This window comes from Cygnus olor, chromosome 8, assembly GCF_009769625.2.
Source record: "Cygnus olor isolate bCygOlo1 chromosome 8, bCygOlo1.pri.v2, whole genome shotgun sequence".
In the NCBI taxonomy this organism is placed as follows: Eukaryota; Metazoa; Chordata; class Aves; order Anseriformes; family Anatidae; genus Cygnus; species Cygnus olor.
The window spans coordinates 24,057,592-24,084,408 of NC_049176.1; the positions used below are offsets into that span (position 1 = coordinate 24,057,592).

General features: G+C 41.0%; 2 long non-coding RNA genes across 4 annotated transcripts in view; both read left to right on the top strand.

The window, feature by feature from the left end:
- The window catches only part of LOC121074074, a 191,803-nt gene that overhangs the window by 124,224 nt on the left and 40,762 nt on the right, over nucleotides 1-26,817 (top strand). The window lies entirely within an intron of this gene.
- On the top strand, nucleotides 11,432-25,397 carry LOC121074076. The gene is made up of 5 exons (XR_005822093.1): nucleotides 11,432-12,239; nucleotides 21,269-21,376; nucleotides 21,700-21,779; nucleotides 22,949-23,018; nucleotides 25,254-25,397. It is a non-coding gene; the product is annotated as an uncharacterized LOC121074076 (long non-coding RNA).

Consider the following 26,817-nt stretch of genomic DNA (forward strand, 5'->3'; position numbering starts at 1 on the left):
GGGGCGTCACTTCACCAGTGCTTGCGTTCCCTCTTGGTGTAGTAAGGATGAATATCCACTGCTTCACATAAAAGTAGGATGAAGTCCACTGGTGATTATGAGGGGCTCTGTTACAGTAAGGCCTATATGTCATCTCTTGTATCTCATTAATAACTGAGGTTCCCTGCTCTGTAGGTAAAGAAATCAGGTGTTATTTCTTCTTCTTTTTGCCTCTGGTAATACACCCTATGGTCAAGAGTCAAAAAAAAAACCACAAAAACCCACTCACGAACCACTACTCAAGCCCTCTCAAAAGTATGAATTTTGGGGACATTTGTCTTCATCTCAGGAAAATTCCTTTAACCAATAATGTCTCAAAAATGCAAACAGTAATGCTGGGGGAAAATCTCCTTTTATTATTAAGGTAGGAAAGTTCCATGTCTCATGCTGAGAGCAGATGCTCTTGCACTCTCTAGGTTTCTGCACTTATGATGCAGTCTCTAGATCAGTGTCCCCCTGAAAGCCCCTGTGCTGGTGTGTGGGGTGGGAAACCTCTCACTAACCCCTCCTTCCCCGGCTGTGAATTAACAGGGGAAAACCAAGCACATCCCTCTGCCATGCATTTGGTACTTTGCTGGGCTGTGGATCGTAAAGGAAAGGATGTGAACCCACCACGGGTCTCTTCACTCTGCTGTGGTACCTCCTGCTCTTTTAGGAGAAAGCCGGTCATGATCTGGTACAGAAAGAGCATCACTCTGCCGGCTTACTAGGAGGAGCTGTCTGCCTGTCTATCTGTGCATCCCTGCGTTTATCCCTTTACATCCCAAATGGCAGTAACATGTGCGCCTTTATTGCAAGCCATATGCTCTTGGAATTGTTGATATGTCCAGCTCTCCAAGTAGAGCTCCTTAATGGAAATGTTGACAGATTACTGGGAGCTCTGATGTCAAAACATGTGTATCTGGAATTGTGCTGGGTATTTTTTAAACTATGCAGATTGGAACGGTTAAATGCTGGATTCAAGCACCGTCGGCTATTTGTGACAAATATAAAACAGATCTGAGCCAAGATCTCTTCAAAAAGCCTTGTTTTTCTTAGAATGGTATAAATAAATCCCCAAGTTATTCTTCACTCCACAAAAGGGGCAAAAATACTTTTCCTTCATTTTCCCAACTTTACTCCAATACCACACACACTTCTTAACTCACAGCTTCAGAATCTACTCGAGTTGATTTATATATCAAAGACTGAAGGTTTCAATTAGAGATGTTCCATGAAACAACAACAACAACAAAACTGGCCTTTATTTAAGACAGGTTTGAAGGAGAGGCATGAAAATGTGGGGACCGCAACAGGAGCATCTGTTTTTGCACGTATCGTATGTCAGTGGTGATTTCCTCTACCCAAGGAGCAAGTGGGTCAAGAAAACACATTCCCCTTAGAAATGAAGGCTGGCTCATCTTTGACTACTAAGGGGTTGTATTCTGTTCACTAGCAGCAAAAAGCACCTTTCCCTAGGGAAACAAGTGACTTCTGCTGAATGTGGACCAACCTTCCCCAAAAGACTGGGCGGTTCCATCTCTTTGGTGCACAGCAGTGGGGTATGGGTGAGGCTGTCACCAGCCCTGTCACGCAGAGGCCTCCCTTAGCCTCATGGCAGACTGAGCTCCCACCGCGGTGAAGAGCGAGAGTGTTTCTGGGTGATTACAGCCCTGCCAGCCGTGTCCACAGCTGGGTGGCACAGATCCTATTGAAAGTGCCTTAACTACATTATAATGTTACAGGCTATTAACTTCCCCTCTTCCACACACAGATTTCATTCATGAGCCATTTCTATTTCTTTGATGCTCTCTTGGCTCTTGCTTTCATTTTCTTTCTAGGGTGGGGCCTGGATCAGGCCCTTTAGTAGTAAATCGTTCTGGCTAGAAAATCCCCAAATAGACCTAAACGGTTTTGATCGTTGGAAAATTTTTTGACATGGATGTGGAGCTGGACTGCATATGTGCCTGAAGTGTTTCTTCTGTGGAACATTCAAATAGAGGGTTTGTTTCACTTTTAAGATCATAAAAAATGGAGTTATTTAATAGGGCCCTTGGTTGGGTAATTACGAAGCAAAGGAAAAGCAGACAATCCGCCCAGGGGGTGTGTGTGTTTTTTCTTCAGTGGTGTTAAATACTATTTGGATTATTCACTGAATAAACATTAAATAATGTAATTTGGAAACCAGGTCCCATTAGGGATTTAAATGTGTAGTCTGTCACTGGTAAAGGATTAAGATATTAGTGTATTAATGTAATATCAAAAGCTGCAGATTCCTTCTGTGTTGCTTAAGTGCTTTCTGATCAAACATGTCCAAGTAGTTTTTCTTTTTTAATTGCTTGTTTCATGCTGTAGGGAAAGAGTGGATGGATACGGCACAGTGTTTTGGTTTGTTTGCCTGGCTAGCTGAACCTCTACAAAACAGAGCTTGTCAGTCTAATTCACTGCAGTCTGAAATCGGAGGAACTCAGCAGACCCAGACCTTCACCTTTGTTTGCAAAGAGCCCATCACGCTTTGGTGTAAAACTCCTTTGCTGCTCACGCTTCCCTTCACTGCATCACCCTCCTCTGCTCCCTCTCCTTCCCCTAGTGCCACATAAATGCTGCTTTATGCTTTTGACATTTCTGCTACTTTTCATCTCAGCGGTTTCTTGGGACAAGATGCTTCTACAAGGCACAAACAATGATGAGTAGATATGGCTTTTCAGAGTTTCAAAAGCTTTCGAGTCTGACTCAATAATATATCAAGGCTGAGATGGGAAGGGAAGTTGAGAGGCCCTGGATGATACTTCAGAAGTTCCAGGACCTTTTCCACCTGCAGCCTGTTTTGGAAAAGGGTCTTGTATGAGTTTCATGTGTGAGGGCATTTCTACCCCTGTGAAGAAGTATACAGCATGTTGACCATATTTATACTGTTAGAGGTGGAAAATACATACATTTTCCAACAAGTCACAACATCTTTAGCCTGGAGTGTTTGCAAATGTTGATTTCCGTTGACCAGCATCTCTGCCACTTTAGCAAATCCTAGGTGTCTGCAACAGACTCACCAGGAACAGGCTCTGCTAAAATAAGCTCCTGTGTTCATAAATGCTTCCTTCTATTTTGTATTTATTCTTTTCACCTGAAATGGCCACTGCTGCCCACTAGCAAAAAGCCCAACACCAGATGTTTTTCTAGAGTTCAGAGACAGAAGCGATTCAATCACTAATGATTTGGCCACTTGGGATTCCATCTCAACTGATAGTCACTTTACTGCTGAAGGAGGGTGAAAGCGTGGGTAAAAGGATTCACTTTCATCCACACTGGAGCAGGGACAATGAGAGTTTTACCAGGGCAAATATAAAAGAGTATGTGAGAGGAGAAAATATGAAACTATGCTAGAAAAAAGGTCAAGACACCGATATCGTTGGAGACTCTAAATGAGTGGTAATAGTAATGTTTTGTAAGGACAGAGAGAAGGTACTGAGATTTATTCAGCTATGCTTTTTAGTAAAGATAGCTAGACACAAAATGATGTGTACATCACAGAAGCATTTCCTCGTGAAATTGCTTTTATGTTCTGAAGTGAGCATATCCTACTGGCTTCTGAAGAAACACAAGGCTTAAAATAAAATATATGTGTTTGTTTAAGCTGTGTCAGTGGTGAGTCTAACTCGACAGTTCATCCAAGACAAAATGTGTGCTCTAAATCTCTAGACAATCAAGCATTTTATTTTTGATAACCAGTCACTGTTTATTGTAATATACAGTAATGTTTTAAAAGGAACAAGAGTGTTCCTGCTCACTGGGTCAATTCCAAGTACTGCATTTCAGCAAATGAAGCAGGAACTCAAGTTGATGAAATTTGCAAACAAATCCCCATGGAACCCTGTCCATTAAAAATTAGCTCTGAATGAGATATTACAAACAGTACTGAAAAATAGTCTCTGTAGCTATTGTCTTTAAAGTCCTTGGTGTAATAAAAATTTCACATTTTCTATAAATGAGGGGAAAAAAACAGAGTTGCTGGAAAACACTTCAGTTCACCTAATTGGAAAATATAATTCAAATATTCATAATGATTCCTCTTAAAAACGGACGAAAAGAACATTCTTGAATATTATTTTGGAAGCAAGCCAAAATATGCACTTGTCGTTACTATGGCAATAAGCAAAAAGCAGAGAGAAAAACACTACCAACAACAACAAAAAAGAACAGGTTTGAAAGCAACTTGCCATGTATGAATTATTTTTATGATCATAAACCCCTTGCAGCAACCAATTTACTGAGTATAAGTGATCTAATTGAGGGCAATCGTTGTCAGAGGGACCAAAAATATACTAGGCCTCCATTTTCATATTAAAATGCCATGCCTTGGTTTAACATTTCCAAGTGGTTATTTTAGTCCTTTTTTAAAAAACAAAAGCCTGTTGAAGATAGGGTAACTCTGTTGACCAGTATATTATTGAACTTGTTTATCTCTGGGAAATGGGACCACCTGATCTCAATAGAGTTTTTCTTTTTTTGTTTTTTTCCCTCCCTCCCCATCCCCCTTACCCCTCCTCCCGCCTCCCCCCCTCCAATTGCTTGAAACATTTCACAATTAAAGCAGAAGAGGCTTGTTCTGTGGTTCTCACCTTTTGTCCTGAATAGCCTGGAAACAGAGGGACACTTTCCCCGTTGAAGTCTGGTGTAATTTCCCCTTGAATGGGCTCTCATGATAAGAACAGGGGTCACTGGATGGGATGGTATGCAATAAAGCTTGTGATTGCATGGTTCTTCATCATCACAAAACAGCCCAACACTCTGCTTTATGATAGCACAATTGGCGCACACAATGGCTTGGGTAGAAAGCTAGAGAAACAGAGAGACGGGTATAGATACTAAGATGGAGATATCAGTCAAGCGATTGTCCCTCTTGGTGTGTTTCAAGTGCTGAAATGTACAAGTGGCTGAGAACAGGGTCCCCAAACATTACACTGAAAAGCGGTGAATGAATAAAAAGGGATGGCAGGAGTGGATGAATCTTGCCTATAGAATGCACCTTTGTGGTCAAATGTATAAGATAATATATAGCAGCTGTGTTATAAGCCAGCAAAGGGAATTGAACTTACAAAGCACAGGCTTTCAATAGCTTTCCTTGTGGGAACACCAAAAGTTTAAGAGGTGGAGGAGGGCTTATTGCTGACTAACGCCCACGCTTAATAATAGTTGTCTTGCAGGCTGTGGAACCTATCCATTGGGCCAGTTCCTAAAGTCCTTATTTACTGCCCCTAAGTGGGAGCTTTGATTGAGTAAAGGCTGAGTAAAACCTGGATAAAGACTCGGGAATTGGCTGAATGTGAAGTGAGTTACAGCGAGCCAGCATTTGGAGGGTTCAGTCCTGGAAGGGCTTGCAGTTCCCAGGGACTTACACGGGAGCTACAAGGGCTTAGTGCTAGAGATGGTTTTAACAAATGCAGGAACTTTTCAGAGTTAGTACAAAAAATGGGAACAGTTACCCCATGCCTTCTTTCCAAAGTTTTTATTAAAAACAAACTAGAGCACCAAAGAAACATCCTCTAGATTTTCACAGAAATATTCTTCCTTCCTCCTTCTGCCACCTTTATTTAATTTCATAAATCAGTGATAGTTTCTGATGAGATCAGTCAGTTCTGTGTATGACTTGGCCACAACAATAATTAGAAATTGCCATCTAGTGATGCAGAATGAAAATCTTTCACCAATTATTTTGCAAATCTCCATTCTGACCTTTCTGGAAATCTTCTGTAAGTGGTGAGGGTGGGAGTGAGGTCAAGGGAAGAGTCTGCTAGAAGAGGAGTTACAATAACTCCTGAAGGGAGTTAAAATACTCTGCTTTTGAGTCAAATAGGGAGATATTCATAAAGGACCAGCTGCTTTTCAAGACAAACAATAAAGGAGAAAAAATAGCAATGGAGCATATTGCTCTCACATCAAGGTCATTGACAAAAAGAGCTTTTAAAGTATAGTATACTGGCTTTTGTTCCAAACAAATTTAACTGCAACATGTTTATACAAAGATTAGCTGAAAACTCTCTTCAATTTCAGAAGTGAGCAGATAGAAAGGGTTTGTCCTGGACAAAACTCAAGACCAAAGACAAGGTCACGCACCTATGCCCCAAATGATAAAATTGTTACATCCTACCAATAGCTATACATGAAAAGATATTGCACATGTTTAAAAATCTCTCCTTTATGTAAAATATGTACCTGTAAAGGTGTTATGTGTTCAGTGGTCTGCCAACCTATCAATACCTGGTGGAACCTCCCAGCTTGTCTGGCCTTTAGGAGAAATATCTTGCCTGGGACAGGAATTAGGGGCTACTGTTTTGCTCCACATGCTATTATCATTTTTGATTGAGTGAAAATTTCATGGATGTACAGAAATTGTTGAAGGTTCATCAGTTTGAAGAGAATGACGTCTCATTCAGTTATGTGAATACTGTGGTCCTTTAGTAATCATTCACACCTGTGGCGTGGATTTTCGTGGTTAGCTTTGGCTTCTGTGTCAAAGACGGGTATCTTTGTTCTGGTCAAAATCTTTTTATCTGGCTCTACTTTGAGATGGAAATATGTCATGGTGGGAATAGTGTTGCCTCAGGCAGGAAAGAATATTTCCAATATGATATTATTATCAGAGAGCCTGAAGTGACTTCTTCTGGGATGATACATATATGCAACAAAGGACCCATAAGGCACCTAAAAGGTCAAAATGTGCATTCCCAAGGCAACATCCTCCTGTTGAGGAACACCCAGAAGATGGTAGCTCAGAGTTCCCTGTGCCAAGTGTGCATGGAGCTTTTAGGAGATGTGGACATAAAGTGGAGCACTGCATGTACCTCGGTTGTCAGACTCAAACCTTGGCTTTCTCTGGAGTAACTGGGAGAACGTGGCAGTGGACTTTTTGAAGAGATGGTCATATGACCTCCGCAGGGATCTCACCAGTTTATTAATGCCATTTACTTTATAATCATAAAAAGAAATATTAGTTGCAACCAAGATACAGCATGTGTTGGATGAGTGTAATCATAGGCTAATGTAAATACGTGTATGACAGATATATACTACAGTCTGCTTCACCAAGAATAAATAACCCAGTCTGAAATGTGATAGGGCAACTCCTTTACAACAGAAAGTCAGATTACTTTTCTGGCTTCTGCCATTTTCTTCCATTAATGATTATAAGAATAAATTAAATGAAACAAGGACTTGAGTACGTATCAGTTCCAGGATTCTCACTTTTTTGAAAGATAAAATGAAGAGAAATCATCTGTGATGTTAAGATTTGTGAAACTTCCTCTTGGAATTTGTTGTGGATATCAGTTTAAACATGGATTTTCAGGAAAACTTATTCATTTATCTAAATTGAATATATTTTTTTAAATGGGTTAGGAGAATAATTCTTGATTTCCCTTGTTTGAGGAGGTAATTCTTAGACTGGACGTTGTTATTTATCCGCTGTTTTGAAGCTAGAGAAGAAAACAATTAGTTCTTTTGACAAAGGAAGAGTCTCTTAATCTCAGTGAAAAAATGCTTCTTTAGATTGGGAAAATATATGATATGGTATATTAATTTTCCTAGTACACATTTAATTGGGAAGCAGTCGTTCACAGCTATTTTTCTGCAAACACCATTGATTTAAATAGATTTCTGAAAACACGCTCAAGTAAAGAGAAGCAGTAATACCCCACAAGACATATAGTGCCTTAGGGGCTGAAAAATACTGAGGTCTGGAGAACTTGTCCCAGCTCTGCTGCCAGCTCATGCTCTTGCCTCTTTCCATGCATTTATTCTCTGTGGGCCTGGACCAGAGCTGACAGGGCAAAGTTGATTCCCACAGCACAGGTTGTGTTCTCAGCATCTTGTGAAGTCAGAGCACATTACATTGATCCCTGTACCTCAGAGGGGTGTTGTCAAAGTGATTTTTTACCAGTGTAACATTCGTGAAAATGAACAGTTCCAAAAATTTTGCTTTCCAAAGCAGTCTGGGGCAAACCCAAGCCAGAAAAGCTTCATACTTTCCCAGAACACAGAAGGACTTTGGACCAGAGTCTGACTATGCGTCAGTGGAGAAATTGCTACTGGACATGAATTGCTGCTCATTTGTATTTTCTAGAGAGAAGCCTGAACTGTGAAAGTTGGCTTCGAACTCCAAGTCTTTCAAAAAAGAAGAGAATTTATATCCATCCCCCCAAAAGTGTCTGATTATTCTGAAGTTTTTTCATCATTTTTATCATAGTAGAAAGTAATTGAGTTAGCAGCACTTTGATCCTGCGGAAGACAATCCTTAAAACAATATAAGTACAGTGGTATGTATAATCAGTGGCCAGATTTATTTCACAGTCAATGTCCAAGCTGAAGAATAATAGAACAAATATGGATGCACATATAGGCATGCAAACCACATATTTTGTTTCATATATCATGTATTTTGCACTCCAAATACATATCTAAACTTGAATATTAAGTGACACAAAAGAACTCCATAAAAATAAGTTCCTCAAAAATATTTGGTTTCAGCTGAGCCATCTGTCCAAAACAATTAGGACAAGCAGTGAAAAAGGTACTTTGACCTACATGCACTGAATGCAAGAGGAACCACTGCTAGAGAAAGCAATTTGAGTGGAAGATTTTGGGGGATGATATAAAATAAGAGCAGAGGAAGAAAATATGGAACAAACCAAATGAAAACGTCCGCTTGGGAGAGCAGAGTGCTGCCAGCCAGACCACACTGCTGGCCAGACATCATCTTAAATAGATTATTCAAACAAATATTAATTTGAGTTGCTAGGATGGAATATCTGGTTTAACTGTTAGAAAACACTGCATTAATGTGCAAGCCAGTGATTAATAACAAATGTACTTCCACAGAACAAAATGTAAAATGAAAGAATGTCGTATGAAACGCCTGCAAGGAGTGAGATTTGCTTGCTCCAAAGGGTTTCAAAGCCAGACCAGGGCTCACACAGAGTGTGTGGTCACACTGGGTTTGCCTTCATGCTGGCAACATATCTGAGGCTGGGAGCATCACCAAAATAGCCATTTTAATTGGCTCAGTGACGAGGAAATCCAGTTTTCTGCCTTCCTACCTTGTCAGGATCTCAAAATGTGAGACTGGAGGGGAGAGAAGGGGAGCAAAAGAATAAGAAGTGGGGGGGGAATAAAGATTCCTCATAGTAGAAGGTGAGCATGAAGGATAAAAACAGTGCACTTTTAGGTAAGGTAATTTTATTTTTTTTTTAATCAGGACTTTAAGGCACCAGTTTATGAACACTGGTTTACAATAAGAGGACACAAAACTAGCTTAAATGAAGAGACAAAGTAAGATTGTTGGTAGCATTTTGGACGTCATTCAGCCTTTGCTCTGTGGATATCAAAATTCACTGCTGAAGGTGACTCTTTCAATCCCTACAAGTCATGTAGCCTACCTGAGGTACCCAAGCTCTCCAGAGAGGTGACTGAAGTTGCCATGTCACATCTGCTTTTGAATCCTCACTCCAAACAACCGTATGTCTTTCCCAGTGGCTTAATTTGGGAAAGCTTGTAGCATAAAATCCAAGTAAAGCTTCAGCTGGCACCTTTGGACCTGAAGTAAAACCCCTCACCCAGTCTGCTGCTCTCCTTCTTCTCTGAGGAGGAGACAAGGTACCACTGGGCTGTTCTGATCTAGTCCTGAAACCCCTGACCAGGTGGAAGGAGATAGCAGGAACTCACGTCTTTCCTCAGCCTCGTGACACAGACCTTATCTCTATCCACAAAACCTCCGGGTAGATCATCTTTGTCACTAAAATGGTGCCATCAAGCAGACTGACAAGCACCAAATCAAGAAAAATGAAGCAAATTACCAGATCTGTGTCTGAAACAACAACAACAACAAAAAAAAACAATAACCCTCTTTCCAGACAGGGGAGGCTTTCGAAGCAAAATCCCCCAGTGGGGACATTTGGTATGAAAATAGAATTTTAGGTAGCGGTCCTTATAGAGGAATATCTTTGGTTCAAAGACAAGCATTCCCCCCAGGGTTACCTTATACTTCCATTTTTTGTCCCTCCCAATAGAAGATCTGAGCAGCTTCACATGTAACCTTAGAAGAAAGGAGCTGATGGCATAAGCTCAAGAGACACCATATCTTTTTTCTATGTTATGTTTTATCTGAAGAGTCCAACAAAAGATGTCCAAGTATGTTGTATTATTAATATTATTGTATTTTTTAGCTGGAAAGAAACTTTGATTGCATTTCAGTTCCTTTAATTATTTTGTCTAGCAGGAAGATCAAAGGACTGGTTCTCAAAAGGAATCAGTTCTGGGCCAAGAACTCCAAAGTGGGTGCTCAAAATTCATCAAAAAGTATCATATTTAGTCATCTAACTTAGTCTGCTCTTCAGAAATGTTGGATCTGCTGCTCCCTAAGCAGACATTGTAAGCTGCCCCAAGATTATAAGATGACGTGCAGAATGATTAACAAGTATTTATAAGCCTTTTTTAAATTTTATTTTTCTGTGGGATTATTTGGGGTAGTTCTAGATAATCCTCTGGGGTTGCTGTTTTCTGTTTCTGACTATCAGCAGATCAACTTATTTATTCTCTTTCCTATCAGGTGTCTGTCGGGTTGGTTGTCTAAAGTATTGGAGGGGAGGTAGGAAAAACAATTATTTCCTTTACCCTTGGTTTTGCAAAACTTTAGCAGGCCCTAGTCTTTACAAGATCATATTTTGACAGAGCTCTACTTGCTGAGGAGGTAGTGCAGTTTTCAGGTAATGCTTTTATCTGGGTTGCTTTTTCATACCTTCTCTATCTCTGTATTTTATTTATAAACTGAACACCTGAAAGGACCTTGTGGAAAGATAATAATGTTAGCAACATTTTAGGAAACTGAGGTTCACAGAATTGAAGCTAACTTCACAGCTTACAGAGTGGTTCTTTTAGGTTGTAGGAGGGATTCGCTGTGGGGCTGGCCATGGGGTTGTTCACCAAACTTCAGGCTGCCAGTTGAAAAGGCAGGTCTGTATGACTCACTAAGGTTGTGCAGGAAATCAATAGCACTGAGATACAAGAATCCAGGTCTCCAGACTCCCATTCCGGTAAAACAGGCTATAAATCTAATGCCAAAATCACCAACATCCATCACAGGGAGCTTATCTCTTGAGTTGCACAGGTTATAAGGAGAGCTGCCCTAGAAAGGAAATGGAGGAACTCAACTCTTCTTATTTGGGATCCAATACTCCAATATTTCCCAGCTCTCTATTATTTCCATGGTCATTGCTGGCCTCAGTAATTTACATTTCATATTTGTCTCTCCAGGGTTGTCGTGAGTTCTGCAGCCTGTACTGCTCCTTCACCACATATTTCATGCTAAGCTCCTTCTGGAAACCCGATTCATTCTGCGAAACTCAGGTATCAGTAGTCAGCCCGTAGTGTAATGAATCCCTCGCAGTACTTCCATCCCTAAGAAACTGCCTACAAATCTGTCATATTTTGCCCATAGTTTAAGACTTCATTTGAAGTGGAAGTAGGAGCACTGTAGTCTGTGTGCCATGATTTATGCTGTTAATGCCCAACTGAGCTGAAAGGAGTTTATTTGCATATCCTCTGTGGAGTTGTGGGGGCTAGGTGAAACTTAAATGATGCCTCTGATCATAAGAACACTGTCCCCAGGCAGGGAAGCTGTTTTGCCCAGGAACAATCTTCATTCCTCACCTGCAGAGCTTATGTTGCCCCCACACCATGACTGCACAGAGCAAGAGGGGAAGCACAGCTCCATGAGCTCCAAACACCAGACGTTCCTCAACTTCCTTCTTGTGTGCCTCAGAAAACATCAGAGTTATGGGCATGATCTCCAGTGTCTGGAAGATGGTGATCTCCAACGTGTATGGGGACATGGGGAGCTGCCAGCAGCCCCAGAGGAGCTGGGGTGCAGGTTAGGACTGAGGGGCTCCCTGCTGAGGGTGGCTGGAGTGGCAGAGGTTGATGCTGCCCACACAGCTTGGGGCAGCAAACCCTTCCCCAGAGGCATCCCACAGCACATCTGACCTGCTGCAGCTCCCAGCCTGAGGTATTAATAATTAAAATCGATACTGTTGACATCACAATCCTGAGCAGCAAGTTCCAGTGGGGTAAAGGCAAACAGGTCTCCTCTCTATCTTCCTCCACTGGAAGGAGCACAGGTGCAAAACCTCCCAGTTTCTGCAAGAACATCCCTACAATCAGTGACCATAATCCAGGTGGGTGGCAGTAGTTCATTAAGCCATGCTACTTAAATGCCATCCTAGTTAGTATTAGCAACTTAACCTTGTAGTAACTCTCTTGGAGCCCTTTCTTCTCAGACGCACACTGTGCTGTCTGCAAAGGATGCTCTTGTAGTTCTACCTCTAGGCTGGAATTTGGGGGATCTGCTGTATCTGAGTGACTTTGAGAAACATTTCCACTATGCCATGCTCTGCTAGCTTGCTGTTGAAATTTCTTAACCTCGTGATGAAGAGTGAATGAGTGTTTTCCTTTCTCTTTTTTCTCATCCCACAAGTTCCTGTGCCTATCTAGTCTGCAAATTGTTTAGGTCAGGATCTGCTTCTTGCCAAGTTGCAGTGGTGTTTTGAGCTTGCCTGGGGCATCTCAGGTCTCCTGTGTTACTCTTGATGATGATGGACTGGATTTTACTGTATTTTGTGACATCAGGAATCTGTGATAATCCAGTTCCTGTGCTAAGCAACTATTTCTGTTCAGTGTTCTCCTGAGTGCAAAAGTAAATTAGGATTTGCTTGAGGCAAGGACAATCTTTCAAATTAACATCAGTAAGATACCCAGCATATGGGTCTTCCTGATGTTTCAGTAGCTGCAGTAGCTCCTTGAGCACACCCAGCCCCTCGCTGGCAGGGTGGTGCGAGAAGCTGGAAAGGCCTTGGCTCTGTGCAAGCACTGCTCTGCTAAAACATCAGTCTGTTATCAGCATTATTCTCATCCTAAATCCAAAACACAGCTCCACACTAACTACTAGGAAGAAAATTAACTCTAGCCGAGCCAAAGCCAAGACGGTCTCTGATAGACAATCTTAGGATTTAGTGAATACCAGTATGTCCTTGATTCTGGCAATAACAAGAGCATAATAATAATAATAGGAATAACAATAATTGCCACAACCTAACACAGAACCACTTTCTGTCATTTTGAAGCCAAGTAACTGTAAAAATAAATCATTTTTAATGTTTATTTGAAAAATGTTCCACTTTTTGTTAAACAGCAGTTTATTTAGATTTCAAGGTTTTCAGTTTTTAATTTCAAAACTTTGTAGATTCATAGACTGAAAAAAATGTGAAGAAATGTGAGTGCTGTATTTTCAAAATATAAAATTTCACTAAAATCTGGAAAGAGGATGTCCACCTCTACTCTCTGCTTGAATGTCTTTCTGTGTAGGATTTGAACACCCTGTGCTTAGTGTAAGAGCTAACATTTTAAATGCTACAAAAAATCTCTTTATTACAGTATATACATTCTCAGTCCATTTCTTTCTGTGATAACTGCACCCTAGGGTTTCTCTTAGCAAAGCTAAGACCCCCACATGCATACAAATTTCACTTACTAGTAGGAAGAGAGCATGCTCATGTGTATGTGATTTGTTTCAGGATCGCTGTGATGGACTACGTGTTCTGTAACACATTAAGTGATGCAAAAGTAGCATTTGTCCAGTTGCTTTTCTTCAGACACTAGTTGTGTGCTGTATCTCAATTTGTGCCAGTGCAGTGGCTTATGTTATTGCTGTGCCATTTTGTGCTGAGCTATAAGTCATGACTGAACTTCCCAGATGGCCCTGGGCTAGACTTGTGCTTCTTGAGTGCAACCATTGCTTGCACAACAGGGACCTAGTCTATAAAGCCCCTCATCACATAAATAAATACCGTTGTAGCTAGCAAAAGAGAAAGGAGGAACTGTGCCAAAGAGGTTGGGAGCACTTAGGAAAACCTCTAACGTCCAATGTCCAGTTGTGTGGAAGTGTTATTGCTCTGTTTAGGTGCAGGTACCTCCTGAACCTTAAACTTGCATGAGTGCTACAGAAGGGATTATAAACTAGTCAAGAGATGTTGCTTTGGTGCTCATTACTATAATAACAACTGAATCTTCAATGTCTTCCAGAAAATGTTCTTTCTTCCTGTTTGCTATTTATGAACACAGGAACCTAAGACTTCATGCTAACATAAGTTTGTGTTGCACTTCCACATTTGGGGTTGTCTTTCACTCTGCTGTGTTGTATTCTTAAGGGAGCTTTATTAATATTTTCTCTCTGTCTTCCTCTTCTTTTCGTATCATTATTTGTATTTAAATAAATCACATCCTGCAAGTAAATAAATTCCTCTCAAGGTCCCGAGCTGCAATTTTCTCATGCAGAGGGCAATGAGTTTCCTCGTTACTCAAAGTGAGAGTACTTCTGTTTGAAGTCTATGATGTTGTATGTTCATTTTCCTTCCACACCCTTTGACCAAAACTCGTTGAAATTAATTGTGTTGCAAAGATCTTATGTCACTAAAATATGAAGGAGAAATATTCATCAGTTTATTAAAAATCCAGCAAATGTCAGAGTATTACCAGCCCTAATTAATATGTGTTTAAATTCTCTGCCCTGGGCCCTCCAGTCTTTTATTTTGTTTAAACTGAAGCTTGACATTTTCAGTCAGCGCATTATTGTCTAACAGCGGGAGAGTGAAAGCTATACCCCTTTCCTTAAACATACCAGGCTGTGGAATGTGCTCTGTCTCACTTCTGTTCCCCTTCCATTTGTTAGGTACTGGACACAAGACTCTGACTCTGTTTGAGCAATCGCTTTCCTTTGGACTAGAAGACAAGAGTCATATCTCAAAACTTCCCTGTAGCTAGAACCCCCAAACTGTATTTCAGGGATCCAGAAATAGCAGTGGGTAAAATTTATTAGTTATGATTTTTTAAACTTAACCCATAAATCATAACTGAAAAAAAAAAGAAAAAAAATCACAGGTGATAACGAGTGATAGTTCTGCCAGTAAAAATGGACACTAACCAGCAGGACTAGTTTCATGCCACCCACAAAATATTTTTGCTAGGAGCAATATGACCTTCTGTAAAACTGTCCCAACTGCACTGTTGCGCAGTCCTCACCCAATGACTCTTATCGTTTGCTTTCTCCTTCACTTCAGTGATTCCAAGTAGTCCCAAAACCTTGGAGCAGAGGTCTCAGTTCTGGCGTCAGGCCTTCCATAAAGAAGAATGCCATGGGGGTGTCCTGAGTCCTTGAACAGCTGGATTTTTTTTCTGGGATATCTTACTAACATGCCCTTGGCTTAGATATGATTTTCATACGGTCCACTCAGTATGCCCAGGATCCGGAGTGCTTTTGGACATGGCCTGGCTTCTCCTCCTGCACTGAGTGATATCGAAAGAAGAGGTCTCCACTACTTCAAGTTAGCCAGAGGCAGCATTTATACCAAACATGTAGAAGCTCCTTCCCCTCCTGAGATGGTCAGTTTTGATCCAATGCTATTAAACCTTCCAATATGTTCTCCAGCTTTGCTTTAACTGTCCATAATCCATCCCCTTTCATCTAACCTGGCTCTAAATCAGTGAAGTTTCATGAGATCATCAGCCTGTCTGTCTGCCTGTCCATGTCCCCATGCATCACACCTATGTGGCTCCCATCAGCACAGCATCCCCTTAATGTGTTATCACCACAGATGGGGGCCTGAGCCACAGCCACATTAAAGCACTTGCTTCTGATGAAGCAAAAATGTTATGGTGGAGACTGATTATCTGGGCCGTGGGCGAACCACACGACCACGAAACCACCCTTCCTGACGCTCTGTTGTGTCTCTGCTTGCTATCACGCAGACAAGCGTGGATCACATCCGCTGCAGCCCCTTGTAGCTCTTTCTAGCCCTCTCCACCCCACATCAAGGACTCTGCCGTGTCAGGGGGTGGCAGCAAGCAGGAAAGGAAGTCTGGACTGTGCAGCAGACAGCCTGCATGGTGAGTGGTGTGGCTTCAGAAGTCCTGTTTCCTGCAGCTTTGTGTCTGCTAGCTGGATTAACTGTTGTCCAAGGTTTGGGGCACTGTGGACTTCTTCTGTGCTGCAGTTTCTCCTGAGATTCTTGGTATCTGGGGGTATCAGACAAGTTGAAAATCTTACTCTGTCCATCCTGACATTTGGTATTTCAAGGCAAACTGGTAAACGTGGCAGAGTGAGACACGATGTTCAGATAGCAGTAGCTAAAAGGTTCACAGCTGATTTAAAGAGTGGGAGATGCATTTTTTTTCTTACACTTAAACAGCTTAACTGATTTCTGATTTCAGAGGAAAGAAATATTTTTCTTGTGCTAGTGATCTCATCCACTTAGTTTACTTGTACTCTGTGGTTCCTGGAAGCAGCATACCTTATTATGTTTCCCTAACAATGTAAGGTACTGAATACCAAAACCCCAGAATCTGAAAACCCTGAATTTTGGGGTGCTTGGAATCCAGATATGAACTTATCATCCTGTGCTCCTTTCTAGGGACAAACCATAACTGTTGAAAAATTACCTTCTCTCTAAAGTCTCTGAAGTCTCCATCAGTTCTGCTTCTCCGTGTTGTTGCTTCCTTAGAGAACTTGTTCTTTGAGGAGAACAAGAAATTAGCTCCTTTATCTATTGTTATTATTATATTATATTATATTACATTATAATATACCTCCTATCTAGAGGAATTGGTTCATCCAGCTCTGGGAAAACCCAACTTGTTCCCTTCTTTCTGCTAATGCTGAATTGGGTCGTTTCCCTTCCTCCTCTCTTCTCTTGGATGAGGAATGACCTCCTTTCTCCTGGGATCCTGGGGACCTTGGATCTCCTAACCTTACTTTCCCAGTTAATGTGAAACCTATGACACCAGAAAAGTGCTTCTTCTTGCACAGCATCACACAGTAATAGAAAAGGAAAATAGGAGTATCCAGCTGTCAGCTCAACCTTCTCTGGCAGCACTTACACAGGCTATTAAATGCTTTCAGTAGAGACAATGTCTTTGTTTACATCTAGTGCTACTCTGTGTACTTAAATCAGGGCTTGAAAGCAAACATCACCTATGGCTTCACTGCAAAAAACATCTTGAGAAACCCACTTTACATTTGGTTAACGTGGCAGAGAGAAACTTGCCCCAGGCTTAGCGGGGGATGAGTCATTTCCACCTCTGCTGGGGACAGAAGGATGGTTCACCTAGCATAGTGTGGCCCCCACCATTTGATGGTTTTCTGCTTTGTGAGTCATCCAGGCTTTATTTTCAGATGGTCATCAACAGAGAGTAGCTTTGCTGACAAGTGGGCTGTTTTCAAGGGAGAGCTGTCCCTTGCCATAAATGATCTGCATTCTCCTCTGCCACCCCAGAGCAGGGGAGCCTGGGCTAGAAAGCCCTGTGCAATAGTCTTGTCACACATCTGGTGGTAGATGCAGGATTTATGGAGGGATGGCAACTTGCTTATTTAAGTTAACCATGGTTTTCAGACATGTAATCCCTCTGTGCTGTGATTGGTCTCCCTCCAGCTCCATCTGGTTCTCCAGCATGCAGACCTGAATGGCACATGGGAATAGCCTGCAAACCAGATGCTTAACATTTATTTTTAGTGATGAATAAACTTTGTAAGCATCTCATTATATAGTCGCCTGGCCAAATTAGTAACATTCAGACGAGCATTAATCTGCAAAACTGCTAAGTGGCACTTGGAGTGCTCAGTGGAGCTCTGAGGAGGCATCTCCTTCGTGGAAGGAGGGAGGACATTAGTGCAAATGAATGAATGACGGGGGCTTTGGTAGGGTCCAGCTAGGTGTTCCAGGAGCTTTCAATGAAATTGGTCCTCCTAAATGATTTAAATACAACTTTACTGGTCTATACAGTAATGCTACTGTACTTCAAGTGGATAAAAAAATAAATAAATAAATTGATTTTGGCCTAATGGTTTGGGTTGTCATCCTGAAATGAATGGAGCATCAAATAGTTTGTATCAATCTACAGTGTCGCCCATGCCTCCCTCTGCTGCTTTCATCCCTCTGCTGTGAAAGTGTGAATAGGGCATGAAGGTGCAGACTGAACTGCCACGCCTTGGTGCTCTCCCAGCACTGCAAGCCAAGCAGTCCCTCACAACTAGGAATCTCTGTGCAATATCTTGTGCCCATGAATGAAACCTGGATCTCGTGAGGAGCTCCATGCTGACAAAGCCCTGATGTCATTGTGAAACCTCTCTTTCAGGATGGGGTCCCTTTTGGTTACCCACCAGTCCAAATGTTTCCCATGCTGATGGACAGAAGACAAACACACTGTTATTTTCTGCTGGAGGAAAGCCTGCATTACAGTAGATCCACGGCTCCACAATGTACACAGCCAGAGTTAGGGCAATAACCCTAATGCAAGACAGAAGACATAACAAGCAAGTGGAAATTTTTACATAAAAGAAAATATCTGAGACTACAACAGATATTAATGAACTGAGAAAACAGACAGATGTACATTAGGGATTTGACTGATACCTGGGAGCATATTTTATTTTATTTTGTTCATATTTTTACATCTGGCATTTTCACCATATTAATGATTTAAGGAATAATTATTGTAAGGTTGAGTTTCCTTTTAAAAACTTTCAGTGTTCCATCCTGGAATTCATTCCAGATGCTGGTAACTAAAACTGAAGAAACATGCTTCAAAATGATAGTCTTCTCCAAGTCAGGATGACAGCAAAATATGTAAACGACCAATGACTCTTCTAGCCGCTTGGTTCTTTATGAGCTATCTGATTCCCTTCCAGTTTGTTTAAAATTTTTACCATGCAGATGTTCCTCCGGGTGACCAATTTTTATAGTTTTGAAAAGATTATATCAGTTTTCCATGGTATTGTGTTACTGTATTTCTTGGATTTTTTTATAGCACTTGAAAGGCTAATTTCTTAATCAGACATTACTAGTGGAATGTAGAAAGAGAGGTTAAAAAGCCAAACTGGCACTGAGAATTAAACACAGGTTTGTAATAATATGAAAGGAAAACAAAAAGCATCAACTTGAGGATGTTGTTATTGAATGAAAGTTGAGAAAACTGCTAGGAACATGCATTTTTTATTATTATCAAAGGTGTTAAAATATATACATAGCATATGTTTGGCACTGAATTGTTGTTACACAGTTCTGTAGTATTCAGCTGTCTTGGATAAAAACTATCACTTTGATACTGGAAAATTATTATGAAAATGTTAGTTTTGGGCCTACTAGTAAAAAGCAAAGATTGTCTTGCATGCCAGTAAGGTTTCTGTGGAGGGTTTACACTGTTTCCAGAAACCATCTTTGGCAACCATTGAGTTTCACCTCTATCAACAAGTCTGCATAACATTTTGTCCTTCTTTATCCTTGTCAGGAGAGCTGATGGGGAGACAGGATTCAAGTTGGCTTCACACCCTGAAATTCAGAGGCAGATTTCAAACACCACTGTAGATTACAATTAGCAGCTGAAAGGAGACTTAGAAAATGCTGGTACAAACATCTAAAAGGACTCATAAAAAAAGAGTCACACTATAGATTTTTTCTGTATTATTTGAAGGTCGCAATGATTTTTGTTATACTGACACGACTTATATATACGTATGACCTGGCTCGGTCCAGAGCTACCATGATTACAACAGTTGGGCCAGATGCAGAGTTATTGATTTTTTTTTCCCCCAACTGTTTCCAAACTCTATTTTCTTCAGCTCTAATTTGTGACCTGGGATCATCCCTGCAACAGGTACGCCGCTTCCAAATTCCTTCGAGTGGTATCTTATTTCTGGAAGCTTAGGATTCAAAACGTGCCTATTTCCTGCAGAGTAGTTTCCATTGAGTCATATCATGTTCATGGGAACAGAAAAACAAACCAGAACTGTGTTAGTTTATAATATTGTGTAAATGTTACGTAACTTGGCTTCTGAGAGTTTTCTTTGCCTTCTTGTGAAGCACTGGAAAGTGGCCACAGCCAGAGGCAGGAGGTTGAGCTGGTTGTGTTGGCGCTCCAGCTGGTGTTAGCAATTCCTCTGGAGCCTCCTCAAGGAGTCGTGCTCACATGACCAGCTTTAAATCATTGAGCTTAGGGCCAGGCATACGTTTTTCATCAGATGACAGAGGCAGGGACCTGTCGCCTCTTTGTCCTCAGCTGCAGCACACAGCACAGCCCGGTGCTGGGTATCGCCTGGGAGTTAGCACCTAGCAAATTCCCTTGCTATGTGCAGGACCCCAAGACATCCCAGCGCCTGTAATCTTTCCTGCTCTCCTCCTGGTTTATGTTGCAATTTGTGGCTTTTGGTCTTCTCTGCAGCTTATTTTGAGCTTGTTACAAGTTTGGGGAAAATGTTTTGCAGCTTTCTTTGTGTTTATGAGAGGGGAAACAGGAGCAGAAATACCATATATCCTCCATTTCCGTCACTTTTGCAGTTGTGGGGGACTTGATCACTTTTTGCTCTTCCATTCTTACATGGAGATGTACTTTGCAGCAAGAAGTGAAATGGTGTGATAGAGAAATATCAATCTTTGCAGTGCTGGGGGCTTAGTGCACGATGCATGTGAAAACACGTGAAAAAAACAAGTGCCCACTTTGCTTGTGGATTTGGGATGAAAACAAGTCCTCAGGCACGGTAGGCTTTCTAAACCAGCAGGAAAGTAGCCTTATCTTGTTCTTCAAAAAACTCCTTAGGATTCAGTAGTTGAGTCTGTTGCCCAAAGATCTCTTCCTGCAATCCCATGCAAACAGTTTTGGAGCAGAGGTGTTTGGACTAGGGAGGTGTGAGACTTCCCAGGAGCGTGTCTGTCCAGAGCGGGATGGTTCCAGCCAAGGCTGCTAACTGCCTCATTTCCACCATTATGAAATCCATGCACACAAAATGCTCAAAGCCAAACCACAGGTTGCAAATCAGATTTTCCTCTGAAAATCATCAGCATACCCAAGCTGTCTTTTTTTTTTTTTTATACATTTTGTTTTTCAAACTTTTGAGAAGCTGGCCATCTAGAGTTCATCTCAGCAGCCTTTGGAGTCAGAGCAGCAGCCTGACCCCAGACACAAGTCCCAAAGGCTGAGGAGCAGTGGCTGCGTACTGAGCAGGAGCAATGCTGAGAAAGCTCTAAGAGCTGAACTTTACTTGATACAATTAGAAATAAATCAAATACTTCTGAGCCTTCAAGAACCTTCCAGCAAGCTTGATCAAAAAGTAACCCACCTCCTTCCTCAGCTGTTGTCTTTCACTCCTTTTCCTCCCCCTTAGCCTAAATTAAGTGAAGCCATCCATCGGTTCACATCAGCAGGAAGGCTGTGCAGTTTCCATGCCAGACATATGGTCTCTCGCTAGATTTACCTGCAACTGGTTTGTGAGGTATGAAAAACTAATGTTAATGTTATTATCGATATTAAATAAAAGAAATAGACTGTAAAGAATGCAAAACCTGGGGTTTCTTCTGCTGGAGGAAGAGGGTGTTCTGAGCAGACATAGTGCAGGAGGAAGGGCTGCAAGGGCATATTTCCTCTGATCTTTCTGAAATTGAAGGGTGAATGGTACCTCAATCAATTAGGGACAAATCTAACTCTGCAGACTGTTTACAAATACCAGAATGTTATTTTGGATTGCTGGGACTACATTTCAGACCTGTCACTTCTGTTCTGTTCTCTGTTACTAAGATTCCCCTGTATTTACACCAGGGCAAAAATGACCTTTTGCTGTGCTCATCTGTATTGCAAGCATGCTGTTCTGTGAGGGAAGAGAAACGGAGACAGTTTAGGTAACATTTTATTTCGTACACAACAGCCGTGTAAGTAAGAAATCAAGGAGCTGACTTTAAAAAAGGCAGTGGAGAAAAATATTGATATGTATATAAATGTGAAGCATCTTGCAGGAAAAAAATTAATTGGAAATTAATGTAATTTTCTTAAAAATCCAAAATAATTTGTATTGAAAAGGTTGTTAGGGTTGAGAAAATAAACATTTCCTGTTGTGGTTTCTGCAAAGTATCTCCAGTGGCAGTTGGATATTACCTTAGAGTCATCTATAATTTGTGTTCTCTAGGGAAATATTTCTGTGATTACATATAGGTCTGGAAGTTACTCTAAGTATGTCTCCCCTGGATCAATGCACCCTGGAAGTCTTTATCTTCATTAGCTATAGCCTCCATCATTCCAGTGCTCTGAAGAATATGTTTAAAGTATCGAGCATAGTCATTATAATGCAATAGGAAATAGTCTAATAAATTATCTGTCCTGTTATTGTTTCTATGACAAATATTGGATGTAGGACAGATTTATTAGATGGATATATTTGTGAATTTATCTTATAAATTAAATTTTTTGGAAGCTGGGTCTATTCTTCACACCAAGACCCCACAAGGATTTAATTAAAGCCCTATTAGTCAAACTAATTCCTGACATGACATAGGTTTGTATTACACAAACATATTTGACTTTCCAAACATGCTCGCAAGATTTGGCATTTTGCTGAGAGATACCTATTGATAAACATAATCAGGAGAAATTACTGAAAATCAGTGTTGGCTTCCACTGGTCATATAAATTGCCTCATATTACTGGTGCCTGAGGGGGAAAAAAACAAAACAAAACAAAACAAAAAAATGCATTTTAGAACAACCTACCTCTATGAAATTGCTTCTGCTAAGAGAGATGCAGAATATTGGAAATGATCCTTTATTTGCAGAGGAAAAAATTAAGGCCCACCCACTCTTCCAAAGCAGACCCAAATTTTGAAGATATAACATGAATATGACCAATAAGTCATACTATAACATGGTTAAAGTAAAGTGGGAGGAGATCTAAGCCAGGGTGTTATCTGGACCCCCTGTGGAAGGCACCTTGCTAAGGACCTCATGACTGCATCTGTCTGGGGTTATAGAGAAACCATGCTTTGTCTGAATCTTTCATCACTCTCTTGGCTTTGCAGACAGGTCACAATATCTCAATGGGACAATTGCCGGAATAATTGTGCTATTTCATGCTCACCGGCAGAACAGGTATGATGGTATTTCCATCTGGTTCTCACTGTATGATTTTAAGAACAGAGACTAGGGAAAGGTAAAGTCATCATGGGGTTTCAGTCTCAGCTTCACCTCTGTACCAATATTAGCAGCAGTGCATGCAGCTAGGAACGGGTAACTTTGGGCGGTGAGTGAGCCCGCTGCTGGATGTCTGACCTGGCAGGAGTAAATAGGAACGAATGCAGTCAGAGCTCTTCTCCATGGGGTCAGGGGATGGATCGTGTGACTGGACGTTGCTGAGCCTGGTTTAGGTTTAGGCACAGCTGATCTGCCTTGAGGTCTATTCCAGTGCTAGTTTCTTTGACTCGATGAGATGTTTTCACACAGAGGTTTTACAGCGACTGCTGATATATCATATCTCAGCTAATTCAGCAGACACCTTGGTACAATTAGTAAGAAGATATTCCCCTATCACATCTAAAATGAAGCTTATTTTACAGCTTCTTGGCACAGAAAGTGTTTTGTTAACCTCTTACTCCAGAGCCATAGAGGTAGAATTCATCTGATTAACATTTTAGCTTTACGGCTTCATCAGAAGGGTCTTTTGCTACGTGTGCTTCCCAAAAGGACAGCGATTCCCTTCTAATAGCCGGGCATTAGCTCGCAAACACATCAGTCACATTTTAAAGGCTGCCTTGCTCTTACCAAGAAAATAAATAAGGAAGGATCACTGCATCATTTCCCATCTACAATCCCAGAGCATATCTGAGCGAGTCAGCTACTGCTGGTTTAAATCATGCTGTTTTAATTTTGGCAAGGACGACACAGGCAGAAGAAACAGATCTTGCCCTCCCACCACTGGAGCACAGATTGTGATGATGGTGGGCGAAGGTGCCACATGTAACCCGTGACTTGGTTCGGGCCCGCCCTGGTGACAAATTGCTTGCGGAGAAGAATGGCTCCAAGCCAGCACATTTGGCTGGGTGGTTTTCAATGAAAATTTAATTAATGAAAAAAACTTTCTGCAACCGTTCCCAGTGTTCATTAAGTGTATGGCTTGATTTTTCAAAAGTTTATCTGAAGGTATTTTTTGCAAATGTTTTTGCCCTATTTTTTTCAATTACCAAAATTATATTTCTTCAAAAAAAAAAAATAATACATTGTAGGTCTGTGATTTTTGATGGACAAAGGAACCAAGACCCTACTTGTATTTGATTTCAGTTTGTTCTGTTCATGCCACTGGGAACAGGACTGACCTGTAAAAACAAACAAACAAACAAACAAATAAACAAATAGAAATTATAGGCTGAATTCATGCCTGGGCTGCTACAAAAGCTGTTGGTGAGCCTTTCAGTATGGAAAATATATGGGAAGCAGAGTGCAAATAAGGAAGAAATTTCATCACCTTAGAGAGCTAAAAGGATAGATAAAGTCATTGACCATGGTCTTAACCCTTCCCTGGACAAAATTATTCCAGACAGTATTATTCCAGACAGAACTCCATCAGACAAAGAGGTCATCTCCTTCTGTAGGGCCAAGTATATGGAGTACTTTGGAACAAGTGAGGACTGGAATATGACTATCACAAGTAGCTTGGGTAGGTGAAAGGAAGTAAAAATGGATCAGTGGCTCATCTGTGCCCAGAAACTGGGAACTTGGTAGTTTTTACACCTGATGTAAGGCAGAGGAGGGAAGTAGAAGATGTTAACTCTTGTTCTGGCAGCAGTGGTGAAAGCAGAGGCTGCTTTCAAGCCCTGCAGTCCTCTTTCAGAAAGTAAAGGAAGTTTTCTTCTGCAGATCTTAAAGGAAAATGTTCTCTGACTTTCAGTCTCATTCTTGCTGAAAGTAAAAAGTTATTCTAAAAATTAAACTTCAATGGAAAAAGGGATTTTTGAAACTTTGAACTCTTCTGTTTTCCAGGAAACACTTCATTAATAGCCAACATTATTAGAGAGGACAGATGAGTCACAGAAACCTCAAGGCATTTTTAATACGAACTAATCAGAGAGAGAGAAGAAGGAAGGGAAAGAGGGAGACTGTGTAAGAAACTGATAGAATTTATTTTTTATTTGCTCTCTAAATGGCAATAGTATGGAAGATTTGAACCAATATGAATCACCTCTTCCAACCCAGAAACAGAGACTGATTTCTCTCAGCCCGCTGAGTGACACTCCTTCGCAGTCACCTGAGCTGAGCGTTTTCACCAGCCTGCCATTTGGCTGTAAATCTCTGCTAACATGGCTTTTGACCTTTCTCTCTCCTTGCACCAAGGCCATTGTAGGAGCAGGATGTCAGGAGATGACAACGATGCATTTCAGATCACAAAATCCAGGCAGAATTTGTATCATGTGGTTGCAGTGCAACTTCACCTGCAGTGTACTGGAAAGGAAATGATACCTTAGTAAAGCTAATAAAAGCAAAGGAGCTTATCCTATTTCTTTATTTTCACCTGTCTTCAGCTCAGTGACTAAAATTTGTTTATGACAAGTGCATGCAAGTCTCATATTTCACTACAATTCATCCTCCTATCTCCTTTCTGTATGATTATGAAATCCTCGATGACAAGCCTCAGAAGGACACTAAATACAATTACTGTTGCAGTCCTAGGTGTCACTGTCATGTCCATCAGTTGGCAGTTCTAGACTTAGAGGTTAAGTTGCTGTTGCAAAATGAGAAATGTCTTCACACCAGCAGCCCTGGTGACTCAAAATCCTAATGGAAATACACTGATTTTAGAAGACACTCAAACATCTTTAAGATCACAGTCATTTCTCATCTTTGATAGTCTTCATCTCTTCTTTGGGATTTTTTTTTTTGTGGTTAAAATCTTTCTTTGCCCTTTGTCAGATAGTCATGTCATAAATGATGTTTTGTTTCCTAGAAATAATCTGCCTGAATCTGAAGACTTTGTATTGATTTCCACCATTTTTCAGCCATTTTTCAAGGCTCATACTTTTGCTCCCCCTTTTTAGTGTCACGAATATTGTCAAAGATGTTCCCTTTTCCTGCCAAGGGCCAGGGTCTTGAGGACAGCACTGTAGCAAGTTTGTGTCAAAGACTGGTCTGGGTATCCCAGAGAAAGATTGCTTCTACCGAACTCCTTTAGAAATACCAATCAATGTTGCCATCTGGAGGACACATAGCTTTACAGTAGACCCTGTTTCCATTTTATGCTGCTGCTGTGATAACCCCATCATGAAGGCCCAGCTCACCACAAACAGTTGTTACTCTGCTTTTCATGTCCCAGATTTTCTTCAGTTCCTTCTGCAACTGATTATATTTGTTAGTCTTCTTTTTGTATGCTCCACGAAACCTATCATTATTGTATTACTTTTACATCTAAGAAATTGTTACTATTATCATTATTAAATAATAACAACCATATCTGATATCTCGATTTGATAGAAACACAAGAAAACATCCCAAACCCTGTGTTTCTGTTACCAAAGATTTCCGGTGTCTTGGAGAAAGCATTTCCCCTCAAAGCAAGGACCACGTGGTGCTGCTGGCTTGGAGCAGGCAGAGCTCTGGCTCTATCTCTTTAGGAAAGTCAAACAGCAAATTTCTCATCACACTGGGTCATGGACATAAAGCGCTGAGATGGAAAGGGTTTTTAAACTGATCAATTTAACATATAGAAATATTTCTAAGGATAGGTTATCACTTCCCATCAGATGTATAGATATTATATGACTAATGTAATTTCAACTGCTTCTATAACCCATATGGTGAGTGTGGTGACTTCACAGGCTCTTTCATCCCACCTAGCTAGATATCTGCTGTAGGAAGGAATGAAGAAAGGAAAGGTAAACCTGCCTTGAGAGGGGAGTCAAGA